Raw genomic sequence first — 16,359 nt, forward strand, 5'->3', positions numbered from 1 at the left:
GGCCGTCCTTTTTTGCATAAAAATATTGCCGATTTAACGTTTTGCAGAACTACGAGAACATACCGAAAATTTCATTTTTCAACAAGACGCACCATCACTGCGGTGCCGTCTGGGTGCGAGGAAGTTTCTTAACAACGAGCTGCCTAAATGTTGGATCGGCGGTGAGGCCTACGGATCTCGCACTGCACAATTGGCCTGCGAGGTCTCTCGATCAGACTTTTGGCTCCCTTTCCAGCTATTTCACATGTACTGCGACGCTGTACAGCAACAACAGTGAATTGCAGTAACTCCAGTCATCCTTGCACAAGTAGGAGTTGGAGTGTCGTCTAGATGTCTGCCACGCGTACGGTGGAGGGAACATTGAACATTTTTCGTTCTTGATGGAAACAATAATTGTAAACATAAAATGTGTGAAGTACCTAGCTCTCGTCTGTGGCGAGAATAAACTTCTCTGTCTCTATCAAATTACTTACGGAGGTCCCGCCACATACTCAGTATGTGGAGTGCCTCCACATGATTGTAACATGGAGACGTAGATTCACAGTTCACACAGGATGGCTTCTATGTTACTTCATGCCACAGTTTTAATATTGGCATGGGTTTTAAGCAGTGCAAGCTGCTGTAAAACAGTTATTGGAGCATGAAATATATTTTTTCAAGTACTCAAACTGTGGGGCACTAACGGCACAGAATAAGCTAAATTTTCAGTTGACTTACGACATACAAGCTTCAAAATGTAGCCCATTCTTCACATAGTGCTGCACTGAGCAGAGGTATCGATGACGGCCGTTGAGGGCTGGCACAAAGTAGGCGTTACAAAACATCCCAGAGGTGTTCTTTGGGATTCAGGTCAGGAATCTGTGCAGGCCAGTCCATTACAGGGATGTTATTGCCGTGTAACCACTCCGCCACAGGCCGTGCATTATGAACAGGTGCTCGATCATACTGAAAGATGCAATGGCCATCCCTATATTGCTCTTCAACAGAAAGAAGCAGGAAAGTGATTAAAACAACAATGTAGGCTTGTGCTGTGATAGTGTGCCGCAAAACAACAAGGGATGCAAGCCCGCCCCCCCCCCCCCCCATGAAAAACCCGACCACACCATAGCTCCGCCGCCTCCGAATTTTCCTACACACACTGGCAGGTGACGTTCACCGGGCATTCGCCATACACACACCCCGCCATCGGATCGCCACATTGTGCACCGTGATTCGTCACTCCACACAACGTTTTTCCACTGTTCAATCGTCCAATGTTTAGCGTTGATTGTAGCCCTCCTAAAATTATCGAGTCAGTATTCGCCTCATAGTAGTGAGATCACATCCAACGCGAGCAGCAGTACCAAGTAACTAGAAGGGGAAGTCGAAAATAAAGGGACGTTTAAGAAAATGAATATTTATTCTAATGACAGAAAACAAACATACATTATTTTTCTGTATAACCCCCTGTACTTCAACGCATTTTCTCTAGCGTTTCACACGTTTTTTCATTCCGAAAGAAAAAGGGTTTTTGGTTGCACTCTATCAATTACTTCTGCATCGGTTGCAAATCTTCTTCCTCAGACCGCTTCCTTCGAAGGTGCAAACATATGGAAATCGCTTGGAGCCAGGTCTGGACAGTACGGGAGTGTTCCAGCAGTGCGAATCTCAACTCCTTTACTGTTTCGGCAGTTCGTTTGGCAGAATGTGGCCGAGCTTTATCTTGCTGCAAGATGAATCATTGTCGTAGTTTTCCGCGATGTTTGGGTCTGATTATAGGTTTCAATTTAGTTTGCAGCACACCACAATAATTCTCTCTGTTCACAATTTCGCATCTTCGTTTGAAATGCACGGTTACCACACTTCCATGTCCCATAATTGTGATAGAATGATCAGCTGACGGCTGACGTTTAAATTTAACTCTTGGTGATGAAGGGGGTTTCCAAACCATGCTCGTAGCCTTAGTTTCTGGTTAGTGATGATGCACCCATCTTCCGTCTACAGTAACGATTTGCTGTAAAAATCCATCTCCTTCTCGATGATAACGGGCCAAATGTTTACGAGACGTATCCAACCTTTACGATAACCTCAGCAGTTTGGTTCCATAGGAACATACCACCAATTTAAAAAAAAAAAAAAAAAAAAAAAAAGACGCAAGATTTTGGTCCCGTTGTCAAACACTTTTAATTTGCTAGTAAGTGTAACACCAATGCACACTCTGCTACAGCATGAAATATTCATTTCATTATATTCTTGTGGAGCTTACGTTACTCAAGCCGTGTAGATTTTTTAACACAACTGTAGATACTAATAGATGTAATTTTAGTACGTATAGTTAAAGTAGAATTTCAAGTTAGTGAGTACTTGGTGGAGGAGGACTAGACTTTTGCGAGACTCTGTGATGAAGTGCACAAGCATTTCTACACGCACACACGCACACACACACACACTTATTTACTTACTTACTTGTCGTTACGAACCAATGCGCTAATACGTTGACATGCAAATCTACGTGCCTTCAGGTTTGTTTCCATCACGAACAGCGTGCTCCACGACCCTATTAATAACATCCAAAGCAGGTGTAAGGGCAACATCGGTTGCACAGTTTTAATCTGTGTGTTGTAGATTGCTTTCAGCTACAATGTATCTGTCATCAGTGCAGTTTTATCCAAATCATGATGAATCATCGTACATGAAATCGCACACGGAACCACGTTGACTATAGAGATAACCAACAGTTAAACTCAATTTTTTGTTATCTGTAATGTCAGTGTGATACCATGCGCGATTTCATTTACAATGAGTCATCATGACTTGGATATAACTGCAATGAAGTTAGCTAAACAGTAGCTAAAAACGATCTGCAATAAATAGATTAAAAATTTACGACGGATATTGCCCTTACTCCTATCTTGGATCTGTTTATCTTTCGGCGAATTAGAATACAATGTTACTTATAATCCGTCTTGATTGCAAAAATGTTTATTCATTCGACCGGTTTCGGTTCCTCTAGAATCATCTACGGATCTGCAGTTTCGGTTACAGGAGTAATCCGTCCACACACAGGTTGCTGTCATATGAATAAACATTTTTGCAATCAAGACAGATTATAAGTAACATTGTATAACCAGTGATTGCGGTATCCCATCAGGCATTATGTCTCTTTTGCAAAGAATTAGAATACAGTGCGCTGAGAACAGTTGCGTATACATAAATACTACTAACCAGTTTGCGATATAGCGACATTAAAAAGAGAGAGAGAGAGACCGGAAACTTAATGCTGCTGAATGTGATGCTCTTTTCCTCTTTTTTCCTTTTTTATATTTTGTTTCTACTAGGTCACCCCTAAGATTTATGCCTCCACCTGTTAGCTGAACGCGTTCTACATACTTTTTAACAAGATGCCGTCTGACAGATTACAGCGCCCTTAGAAGTTGCATGCTGTAAGCTGATTTCTGATGCGGATTTCGTGAAGAGGCTCCAACAATAAAGGCATTTAATCAGACCTTACCGTTCGCGCATTCATCTTTCTCTAACTCTCCACACGCACTATTCATAAATTAAGAGCCTTTAGATATCTTGAATAGCCATTCATCTTTATCAGCTACACACTTAGAAGCGTGGAAATTTGTAAAAATCTAACGAATGGCTATCCCTTAACGTTAGACTCCATACCTGACCTGAAACTTTGAGGCAATTATTTCGAATATTGCTCTATAATAAACTAATCAGACTCGCTTGCTGTGATGACTATTTTTTCTTCGTCTAGAACTTGTCCTCTCCTTCGGCTGTTTAGGAGATTTGATCTTTGAACGTAATCCAAGATGTGACATAAATATCTTTGTAGGGATACGCTTCTTTTAATTTGGAATAATTATTGACTATCAGTACAGATTCAGTTATCACATACAGCACGTCAAGGATCGATACATAAAATAATTACACGGATTACCACAATCAGGCAGAATTAACTGGAAGCTTAACTCTGAGGATTTAAGAATTTCCTGCAGGGGGGCAATATCACGAGCCTTTAGAAATGCATCTCTTGCAGCTATTAACGCTCTAAAATGACAGTATGACTGCAATAAGTGCAAGTGATTGCAATAAAAATTAATATCAATATTATCAAAGAGTACAAACCCCTGCCAAATGAAGAGCTGTGTATTCTGTTCTGCCTGGCACCAAGAATTATTAAAATCGAGGAAAAAGGGAATGAATATAATTCCATGAAAAGTGGAAATATTGAAAAAAGATAACAACGTGCCCTTTGTCATAAATCTTCCCTTGCCCGCCTAATATCGACGTTCCTAACGAAAGTAATAAACAGACGGCAGTGCTTGATAAAAAAATTTACTAACGCGAATAAACTGAGCAAGGAGCAGGATCGGGCACAGCAGTTGTCAGCAACAAAAGCCAACCTACCAAATGAAATATAAACTGAGTAAATAACTGATCACACCATCAGGCGGAACTACTTATCATTTTAAAGGCTTTTCTCAAAAAGCTTAATACATTAGACAGTAATACAAGCCGATAATAAAAGATTATATTGTTTGAGGTGTTCAGAATATCACAAGTTTAATTAAAAAAGTAAAAATAAACAAATAAAAATCTAATAAAAATTTTAAAAAATTTATAAGTACACTATCGGTGAAGAGAAACTGGATTATAGACTTTACTTAGATAAAATGTTCCCCACGTGTATATGGAAATTAATTGACAGACCAGCTAGCAAAGAGGCATCCAGTTATCTATATCAATATCCCATAACTTTAGTGAGAGAAATGTCACTAAAAGAAGATCTGGGAGAATGGGAGAAAGAATGGCAACATAATACAACACGATTAGTTAGAAAAGAATATTCTCCAACGGTGCACCAAAGACTGGTGGTGAAATTAACAATATATGGCAAATTCAGAGCAATGCTAACGCGGTAGGGAAAGAAGATGGTTTACTATCATCGATTCACAATGACCAATCTGCAGGGAAATTTCGAACCTTCTTCTTCTTCTTAGGAGCTTCAGAGGAAGAATTTGGCATTAATCTGCATGAATATCAAGAGCATAGATGGCATGCCAATTCTAAGCAAAAAAGAAAAAGGTGAAAGGTGCGTGAACGTGTAGAAGAACTAATAATGCAAATGAATTTAAAAAAAAAAAAATGGTTCAAATGGCTCTGAGCACTATGGGACTTAACATCTATGGTCATCAGTCGCCTAGAATTTAGAACTACTTAAACCTAACTATCCTAAGGATATCACACAACACCCAGTCATCACGAGGCAGGGAAAATCCCTGACCCCGCCGGGAATCGAACCCGGGAACCCGGGCAAATGAATTTGAAGACAATATTATAGAAATGGAAAATGGACTAAATGAAGATGAGATGGAAGATATGATACTGAAAGAAGAATTTAACAGACCACTTAAATACGTAAGTGGAAACAAGACCCATGGAACAGAAATTCCCTTGAACTATTGAGATCCTTTCGAGAACTAGTCATGATAAAACTATTCCACCTGACGCGCAAGATCTACGAGACAGGCGAAATACCCTCGACTTGAAGAAGAATGTGACAACTACAGCCGGCCGGAATGGCCGAGCGGTTCTAGGCGCTTCAGTCTGGAACCGCCCGACCGCTACGGTCGCAGGTTCGAATTCTGCCTCGGGCATGGATGTGTGTGATGTCCTTAGGTTAGTTAGGTTTAAGTAGTTCTAAGTTCTAGGGGACTGATGGCCTCAGATGTTGGGTCCCATAGTGCTCAGAGTCATTTGAACCATTTGATAACTACAATTCCAAAAAAGGCAAGGGCTGGGAAATAATACCATCAAACGATCAGCTTAATAATTCATGGTTGCAAAACACTGACACGAATTGTACAGAAGAATGGAAGAACTATTGGAAGTCGACCTCAGGTACGATCAATTTGGGCTCCGCATAAATGTAGCAACACAAGTTACTATACTGACTCTAAGACTTATGAGATAGCTTAAAGAAAGGAAAACCTAGGATTATGGTGATCGTAGATTTATAGAAATATTGACTGGACTACATTCGTTGAAATTTTGAAGGTTTTTGAGATAACACACAGGAAGAGAAAGTTTACTTACAAGTCGCACAAAAACCATATTGTACTTTTAAGAATCTAAATTTATGAAAAGGGAGCAGCAGATGAGAAGGGAGTGCGACAGAGTAGTAGCCTATATCCATTGTTATTCAGTCCGTACTATGAGCAAGCAGTAAAGGAAAGCAACGAAAAATGTAGAGAGAGACTTAAAGAGAGAAAAAATTAAAACTGAGGTTTTTCGATGACATTGCAATTCTACAATAGCGCAAAGGACTTGGAAGAGTAGTTGTACGGAATGGATAGTGTGCTGAAAAGAGGTTATGATATGAACATATCCAAAATTAAAAATGAACTAAATCAGGTGATGCTGATGGAATTAGATTAGGAAATGAGGCGATAAAAGTAGCGAACCACCTTCGGAATTATCTTTTATTCCAATCTCTTATAGCGCGCGGAAAGAACGAGCACCTATGTCTTTCCGTGCGAGCTCTTATTTCCCCTATTTTATCGTGGTGATCGTTTCTCCCTATGTAGGTCAGGGTCAACAAAATACACTCCTGGAAATGGAAAAAAGAACACATTGACACCGGTGTGTCAGACCCACCATACTTGCTCCGGACACTGCGAGAGGGCTGTACAAGCAATGATCACACGCACGGCACAGCGGACACACCAGGAACCGCGGTGTTGGCCATCGAATGGCGCTAGCTGCGCAGCATTTGTGCACCGCCGCCGTCAGTGTCAGCCAGTTTGCCGTGGCATACGGAGCTCCATCGCAGTCTTTAACACTGGTAGCATGCCGCGACAGCGTGGACGTGAACCGTATGTGCAGTTGACGGACTTTGAGCGAGGGCGTATAGTGGGCATGCGGGAGGCCGGGTGGACGTACCGCCGAATTGCTCAACACGTGGGGCGTGAGGTCTCCACAGTACATCGATGTTGTCGCCAGTGGTCGGCGGAAGGTGCACGTGCCCGTCGACCTGGGACCGGACCGCAGCGACGCACGGATGCACGCCAAGACCGTAGGATCCTACGCAGTGCCGTAGGGGACCGCACCGCCACTTCCCAGCAAATTAGGGACACTGTTGCTCCTGGGGTATCGGCGAGGACCATTCGCAACCGTCTCCGTGAAGCTGGGCTACGGTCCCGCACACCGTTAGGCCGTCTTCCGCTCACGCCCCAACATCGTGCAGCCCGCCTCCAGTGGTGTCGCGACAGGCGTGAATGGAGGGACGAATGGAGACGTGTCGTTTTCAGCGATGAGAGTCGCTTCTGCCTTGGTGCCAATGATGGTCGTATGTGTGTTTGGCGCCGTGCAGGTGAGCGCCACAATCAGGACTGCATACGACCGAGGCACACAGGGCCAACACCCGGCATCATGGTGTGGGGAGCGATCTCCTACACTGGCCGTACACCACTGGTGATCGTCGAGGGGACACTGAATAGTGCACGGTACATCCAAACCGTCATCGAACCCATCGTTCTACCATTCCTAGACCGGCAAGGGAACTTGCTGTTCCAACAGGACAATGTACGTCCGCATGTATCCCGTGCCACCCAACGTGCTCTAGAAGGTGTAAGTCAACTACCCTGGCCAGCAAGATCTCCGGATCTGTCCCCCATTGAGCATGTTTGGGACTGGATGAAGCGTCGTCTCACGCGGTCTGCACGTCCAGCACGAACGCTGGTCCAGCTGAGGCGCCAGGTGGAAATGGCATGGCAAGCCGTTCCACAGGACTACATCCAGCATCTCTACGATCGTCTCCATGGGAGAATAGCAGCCTGCATTGCTGCGAAAGGTGGATATACACTGTACTAGTGCCGACATTGTGCATGCTCTGTTGCCTGTGTCTATGTGCCTGTGGTTCTGTCAGTGTGATCATGTGATGTATCTGACCCCAGGAATGTGTCAATAAAGTTTCCCCTTCCTGGGACAATGAATTCACGGTGTTCTTATTTCAATTTCCAGGAGTGTATTTTCGCATTCGTAGGAGGAAGTTGGTGATTGGAATTTCCGTCGCAACGAAAAACGCCTTTCTTTTAATGGTGTCCAGCCCAAATCCTGTATCATTTCTGTGACACTCTCTCCCATATTTCGCGATAATACAAAACGTGCTGCCTGTCTTTGAACTCTTTCCATGCACTCCGTCAGTCCTATCCGGTAAGGATTCCACACTGCGCAGCAGTATTCTAAAAGAGGACAGACAAGCGTAGTGTAGGCAGTCTCCTTAGTAGGTCTGTTACATTTTCTAAGTGTGCTGCCAATAAAATGCAGTCTTTGGTTAGCATTCCCTACAACATTTTCTGTGTGTTCCTTCCAATTTAAGTTGTTCGTAATTGTAATACCTAGGTATTTATCTGAATTGACGGCTTTTAGATTATACTGATTTATCGTGTAACCCAAGTTTAACGAATTTCTTTTAGCACTCATCTGTATGACCTCACACTTTTCGTTATTTAGGGTCAACTGCCACTTTTCGCACCATTCAGATATCTTTTCTAAATCGTTTTGCAATTTGTTTTGATCTTCTGCTTACCTTACTAGGCGATAAACGACAGCGTCACCTGCAAACAACCTACCACGGCTGCTCAGATTGTCTCCCAAATCGTTTATATAGATAAGGGACAACAAGGGGACTATAACACTACCTTGGGGAACGCCTGAAATCACATCTGTTTTACTGGATGCCTTTCCGTCAATTAGTACGAACTGTGCCCCTCTGACAGGAAATCACAAATCCAATCACATAACTGATACGATATTCCATACGCACGCAATTTCACTACAAGCCGCTTGTGTACTACAGTGTCAAAAGCCTTCCGGAAATCCAGAAATACGAAATCGATCTGAAATCGCTTGTCAATAGCACTCAACACTTCTTGTGAATAAAGAGCTAGTTGTGTTTCACAAGAACGATGTTTCCTAAACCCGTGCTGACTGCGTGTCAATAGACAGTTTTCTTCGAGGTAATTCATTATGTTCGAACACGATATATGTTCCAAAATCCTGCTGCATACCCGACGTTAACGATATGGGCCTGCAATTTAGTGCATTACTCTTACTACCTTTCTTGAATATTGATGTGACCTGTGCAACTTTCTAGTCTTGGGGTACGGATCTTTCGTCGAGCGTACGGTTATATATGATTGTTAAGTATGGGGGTAATGCATCAGCATACTCCGAAAGGAACCTAACTGGTATACAGTTTGAACCAGAAGACTTGCATTTATTAAGTGATTTAAGTGGTTTCACTACTCCGAGGATATTTACTTCTACGTTACTCATGTTGGCAGCTGTTCTCGTTTCCAGTTCTGGAATATTTACTTCGTCTTCTTTTGTGAAGGCAGTTTGGAAGGTTGTGTTTAATAACTCTGCTTTGGCAGCACTGTCTTCGATAGTATGTCCATTGGTATCGCGCAGAGAAGTCATTGATTGTTTTTTACCGCTAACATCCTTCACATACGACCACAATCTCTTTGGATTTTCTGTCAGGTTTCGAGACAAAGTTTCGTTGTGGAAACTGTTATAAGCATCTTGCATTGGAGTCCGCGTTAAATTTCGAGCTTCTGTAAAAGATCGCCAATCTTGAGGATTTTGAGTCTGTTTAAATTTGGCATGTTTGTGTCGTTGTTTCTGCAACAGTGTTCTAACCCGTTTTGTATACCAACGAGGATCGCTCGGTCGTTTGTTAATTTACTTGGTATAAGTCTCTCAATTGCTGCCGATACTATTTCTTTGAATTCAAGCCACATCTGGTCTACACTTACGTTATTAATTTGTAATGAGTGGGCCGGCCGCAGTGGCCGTGCGGTTAAAGGCGCTGCAGTCTGGAACCGCAAGACCGCTACGGTCGCAGGTTCGAATCCTGCCTCGGGCATGGATGTTTGTGATGTCCTTAGGTTAGTTAGGTTTAACTAGTTCTAAGTTCTAGGGGACTAATGACCTCAGCAGTTGAGTCCCATAGTGCTCAGAGCCATTTTTTTGTAATGAGTGGAGACTGTCTCTCAGGAAGGCGTAAAGTGAATTATTATCTGGTTTTTTGAATAGGTATATTTTTCGCTTATTTTTGAAGCACTACCTGGGACGTGTGCTGAATGATCAGTTACAACAACAGCAACCTCGTCAATAACTTCCACTGGGATAGAATTCCTTCCTCTTCCAGGTGCCACATGAGTCTCACCTGTGTTGTCGAATTTCATTATCACCTTCTGTAGATGATTTAATGACAATGGGCTGCTCCTCAGAACTTTCAGTCGGCGATACTTTGTCAATGCAGCACCGTTCACTTAAAACAGTTTCACCAACGGCTTGTCAAATGGTGTGACGTCATATCATCTACAAACTGTATACAGCACCAGATTTCCACCTGGTACCAAAATGCCAACTAATGTTTTCCGGTGTTAATGGGTTCCTCGTTAACGCATCAGCTTATCTCCCAAATTTGCCGCCGTACGATAATTGTAGCCCACACTGGAACTCCGTGAGTAGTAGCACTTTAATTATAACCTCCCAGTATCTTTCACCGATTATTCTAGTACTCATAGAAACAGGCACCTGTGTAATGTAACATCAAAAGCGAGTGGCTTTTCTCATCATCTCAAGAAACCCACGATCCAGATGCTCTAAAGTTGTAGCACAACGCTGGATTCTTTAAAAAATTGCGAAGTAGGAGAATATGTACACAAAAAATCCTAGAACATTGTTAACAACAATTACGAGGCAGCCAAGTGGGTAAGTCTGTCGTGAGAAAGACGGAAAATGACCGATACAGTCTTGGACGAAACACTGAAAGTATTTTCAATACAGGGAAAAGACATTCCTACATGTGAAGAAAGGTGTAAATACATGCATGATGGTTATTGATTGTTTACATTGTTATTGGAATATTGTGGGTGGGAAGCGCAACACAGTACTACCAGAGGAGGACGTTTCCGTTGACATCTTCCGGACACTGAGAAAGTTGGAATCATCAGCACACGGTAAACTGAAGAGTCATACCGACATATCGCACACACACTTGGCTGTAATGCAGTGTCTGCAGAACGAGTGATGACGAGGTGGAATCAGTTCAAAATGGTTCACATGGTTCTGAGCACTATGGGACTTAACATCTGTGGTCATCAGTCCTCTAGAACTTAGAACTACTTAAACCTAACTAACCTAAGGACATCACACACATCCATGCCCGAGGCAGGATTCGAACCTGCGAAGGGTAGCGGTCACGCGGTTCCAGACTGAAGCGCCTAGAACCGCACGGTCATACCGGCCGGCGTGGAATCAGTACCAGACGAGTCGGCACTGGTCCTTTCAGGACGACCACACCGTGAAAAGTGGATAGGATAATCTGACTGGCTCTGACGAGTAGACGGATGATACAGCTGAAATTAGGACTGAAGTTTCAGGCAGAGTGCGACCGCGAGGCGTCGGGAACACATTATAGGAAGCTGAATTTATATTTCGAGTTGAAATGTGCCGTTTACCCAAGACAACAGAGATTTGCACGTTCCAGAGCTGTAGTCGATTGGAACGTCGAATGGCATTCTGCGGTGTTCAGTGATGAGACTTGCGTCTGTTTGTGACCGTCGGATCGATGCCAGTGTGTGTCCAGGCGAACTGTCATATGAAGTGTCATATGAATAAACGATTCCCGAGGCTCAAATCTGTCCAACTCATGGAATCATGGTGTGAGGAGGTATTGTATGTCGAAGGGAGGCTGGATGCTTGCCAGTAAGTGACCCTGTTACCATACTCTTCATGACTAGCGAACCAAATGGCGTGTTCCACCACAACGAAATTCACACTAAAATCGCCTTCAGGAATGTACGAATCCTTGATTGGCCTGATCGTTCGGCCGGCTGGTCATCCCTAGAGCATTTCTGGGTAAAGTTTCATACCAGCGTCTAGCATGTCTTTCAAACATGGAAAGTAGTTCTTCTGTCATTTGGAGGCTATGTTTCCACAATTCAGTGAATAAAACCGTCTAGAACGCTTTTGTTATACGAGAGCTATTTTCGCGATTTCTGGGCCCAATCGATCGCGAAATGGAAATCTCCGAGGAAATAAAATGCTCCATTCTCAATCTTCCAGCTACTTCATTACACAGTCGCCGTTCCAACATTTGTCGCAGCGAGGTACCAACTTTACAATACCAGTTCTCTACTCTGTTCTGCGGCTCGTTGTCTGTGCCAAAATGCTGTCCTCATAGTAATGGCTTCATGAGAGCAAAGGGATGAAAATCAGAGTGAGCCAAGTCCGGGCTATATGGTGGGTGATGAAACACTTCCACTGCAAACTCTGCAGGAGCGTCTTCGTTGCACTTGCAGTGTGCGGCCGAGCGTTGTCTTGAAGAAGAACAATGCACGATGACAACATCTCCCTTCACTTTTTCTAAATACCCTTCTTAGACGATTTTCTTGAATCAAATGGCCCACTCTCTGAACGACATCATCAGTTTACTCTCCCTTCCTTCCCTGACTGACTGCATCACGAACGTTCATACGTCCGGCTGCAAAGTTGCTGCACCATTGCCGCTTTTTGCTGTCACAAGTGACAGTTACGTCATGTGTGCTGTATGAAATCAGGCAAAAACCCTCAGCATGAAGAAATAAAATGAGAGCACGCCCTTCACATTTGGCAGGAGATTGTCTCAAGAGATCTTTCAAAACTGAAAAGTGGAGTGCAACATGAAGCGATTGACGGCCAAACTATGTAGGGACACTATACAATACATCTGCACATTGGATTTTCATTGTGGTGTTACTTTCACGACTGATCGAGCCCTAAAAAAAAGTAGCCCTCATATAATGCCTTTGGGGTATGGCATCAAAACGTTAGAGCGGTATCAAAAAGTTAGAACCTCAAAAACAATGTGTAACGCCGAAAATGCATATCCTCCTACTTCCATCTATTGTAGTATAATTTTTTTCCTTGTTTTGTTACCTCAAGATATGACATTTCTGTCTCTTTATATATTGTAATTGTTTTACTGTTTGTATATATATATATTTATGCATTGATGTCGATGTATAATTGGTTGTTTTGTAAATATTATTTGTATTTTTACGCTGGATCTTGCCTAGGGAAAACTATGCTATCGAACGAATACGTCGATAGGTCGTGTGGAGAACCATAGTGTTTAGGATCTTTTGTAGTGTTAACTCTGTCGCGTGGAGCGCGGGCAGAGCAGAGAGGAGTCTGGCTGGGGTAGTGCAGGGGAGCAGGTGGGTTGTGCGAAGCTCCCGCGAGTTGCCGCGCTTTCGGGGTTGGGCAGCATGTAATTGCGCTCGACTTGCGATGATAGTTTCTGACATGGTGTCGCGGACGGGAAGCATTAGCTGGCGCACATCAAGAGCCCGTTTCGTCTGGTGACCGTGTCGAGAAGAAGGCGCGCCAACATCCTGCTTCTGCAACAGCGACGGCCGACAATGAGTGACTGTCGCCACCTCCTCGATCGACGGCTTCAAACCTTCAATCAACCAACAAGGAAGACTGGAAGCACGTAAAGTTTTAGAACTGTATGGCAGACCTCAGCTTTTCAAACTTTTAAAATTGTTGCATCACAAAATTACAGCAACTTAGCATGAACCTTTGTTGCTCATTGTCCCAATTGCATTGCCAAGCAGGGTCCCTTCCTTTTCCGAAATGAACCCGAGCGTCGTTGAAATTCAAACGCCAGCATTAAAGTAATATAATTCAATTTCGCTGCTTTAATTTCAAAGTTCAGTAAAAGTATTCATAGCTGGCTACAGTATTTAGATTACACAAGCACAAATTAAGAGTGCGAGTTTGTTACCGTATTTTAGCTTACCTGTGACTGCAGCTCAGCTTGGTACGTACTAAATTTTACTATTGTTAATTGTTCAGAATCATTTAATTCATGTTCAAAGTTAAATCTCTTCTTTCTAAATTGCGTAGATTCAAGTAGCTTTTGAAATGATTGTTGAGGTTGTCGAAGACTAACCGTATTTTACCGAATTTCGATGTGCTTCAGAAAGAAAGCTCACTATTAACTTCAGTCACTAAATTAACTTTCGATTTTCCTGTTTTATTAATTCTTTTGCTAAATTAAGTCAGAGTGTAGCGAAATTTATTACTTCTGACAAACTTTCAGTTTTCACATTGCACGTGTCAACCTTCAGTTGCCACGCTTCTAGTGCTAATTACATGTGTAATAATCTTTCTTTTTCAGTTACTATAGTAATTGTCCTTAGGACTGGCGACCGTAATTTCCCCCAAATATCTAATATCTAATTACCGCTAGTTAATTGTTAATGTAACGGCCGCACATTTACTTTCTTTATTAACTTTACCCCTTTTCAAAATTAATTTCCACCAGTTTCATTTGCATTTTTCCTTTCATTTAGATGTAACCCTTTCCTCCCTCTTTACTGACAGTTTAACTTCGGTGATGATTGCTTTTCCCAAATTTCCATTAGGTACACGCGGTTTAATTTTTCACTGTCATTAAGGTCGATAAGTGAGGGGGGAGGTTACAAATGTTTAGTGTTTGTCTTTTTAATAATATATTTTTAATAACGATCACTGACACTCTACCCAAGCTAATATTCTGCATTCTCACTACCAAGAAATCCTCGATCGACTCTTGTGAATGGTACAAATTGAAGCGGTAACAGCGACCACCTAAAATGGCATCGATGATAACGTTAAACCTCTGCGAGGAGTTTTTGGGAAAGTTGTGAGCGTGAGTTAACCTAATTGGGACAGAAGTATCAGGCTGAGACTCGGTTTCGAAACACTCCTGCAGAGTATAACGAACAGTAAACAGGTGGGTCAGGAGCAGTCGTTCTCCCAACACAAAAGCAAGTTATAACGTTACGTATTAATGTCGGTCGCAAGCCTAATTAGGCATTCTGATGTCAAGCAATATAACAAAGCAGAAGGCAGTGCTAAGGCTAACGTAACCTGCCTTGACACATACACTAAACTCTTTATATCTGTTCACGCTACAACACAGTAACCTAAAATTTCAGATAAATGTACTACTAACTTGGAAGTCAAACGAACAAATGGCCAATGAGATAGCAAACAGTAACATATGCCTCTCAGCGACACGTACCTTAAATGACCTAGACGTAGCAGTTTATACAACCAATCACCACATACATGAAACTAATAGCAGTACTAAACAGGATAGAGTGTGAAATTATTCTGACTTAAATCAGGGGGTCTCCTAATGATCATAAACATCACTGCTTACTACAGGGTCTCTATGCCTGTGCATTAACCATCTTGCAATAGAATAGCTAACACAGTAAATATTTCTTTCTTAAGCTCAGTTTGAAGCAGTTAAACAGAATGCAAATCTAAGTACACCAATTTGCTCCTTTAACTAACTAGCTTGAGAGGTGGCATGAGCCCCCCTCTCGTATTTCTATCTTACGATTTTCCTCTCTAATTGCATGCAGTGAAAAGTCGCTATTCCTTCACACACGGGCTTCCCACGCAGCGTCTCTCGTCACCCGGGTGGTCCGGTGACAGGCGGGCTCTGCTGATCTGGAAAGCGTTAAGCCGACGGGTGTGAAGAAGTCGAGTGAATGCTTTGCAGACGCCGACATTGTCAAAAGACACGCCCGGAGGGGTCTGAAGTAGCGGCTGGGCTAGAGGTTCGGTTACTTCGCAGAAACTTAGCGAAAACACTTTCTGGCGGGCTACCAGCGAGGCGTGGGAATGACTTGTGTACCCAGGCAGTTGTGGCGGGAAAATTCCCGCGCTTTCTGCAAAATAGTAACTGTGATTGGCTTGCTCAGGGCATAGCTCCGTGACGTAGCAAAATCAGCGCAAAAATTCGCGCCAAGAATCTCCATTGGTGGAATGGTAGTGCTCCGGCAATAGAGTGGAATTTTCCGCCGGTTTTCGAGTTGCTGATTGGAACGTTTAACCATGGCCACTGTCGTGGGGGCGGGAATGTTGTGTGTTCGACCTGTACGGGTGCTCTAGGTAGTCGGCTCTCACCTTCCGGTCGAGGACGTAGAAGCAACCAGCCATCGCCTCCGGTACGCCAGATCGTGTTCTGGCAGTTAAGAAGACAGTTTGGTAATGTATGTCCGCAGCACCGGCAGATAGGGATTTTCCTAGGTGATAATCAGAGCTCAGCAGAGCGCGCCTGTTCGTCTTTTTCTAACTTTGTTCTGTCTTGAGTAGCAGCAATTAATGTTGGGTTAGCTGTGTGTCTCTCTTAAGATTTGAGTGGCAAGGAATTGGCTCCACATACCACTTCGTCTTAAACCTCACAATCTAGTTTAGGGACAACTTCACCTTCATAGCGTTTGTTTGAGTATCCAATTTGAGCCA

The sequence above is a fragment of the Schistocerca cancellata genome, chromosome 7 (genome assembly GCF_023864275.1).
Source record: "Schistocerca cancellata isolate TAMUIC-IGC-003103 chromosome 7, iqSchCanc2.1, whole genome shotgun sequence".
NCBI classification, from domain to species: domain Eukaryota; kingdom Metazoa; phylum Arthropoda; class Insecta; order Orthoptera; family Acrididae; genus Schistocerca; species Schistocerca cancellata.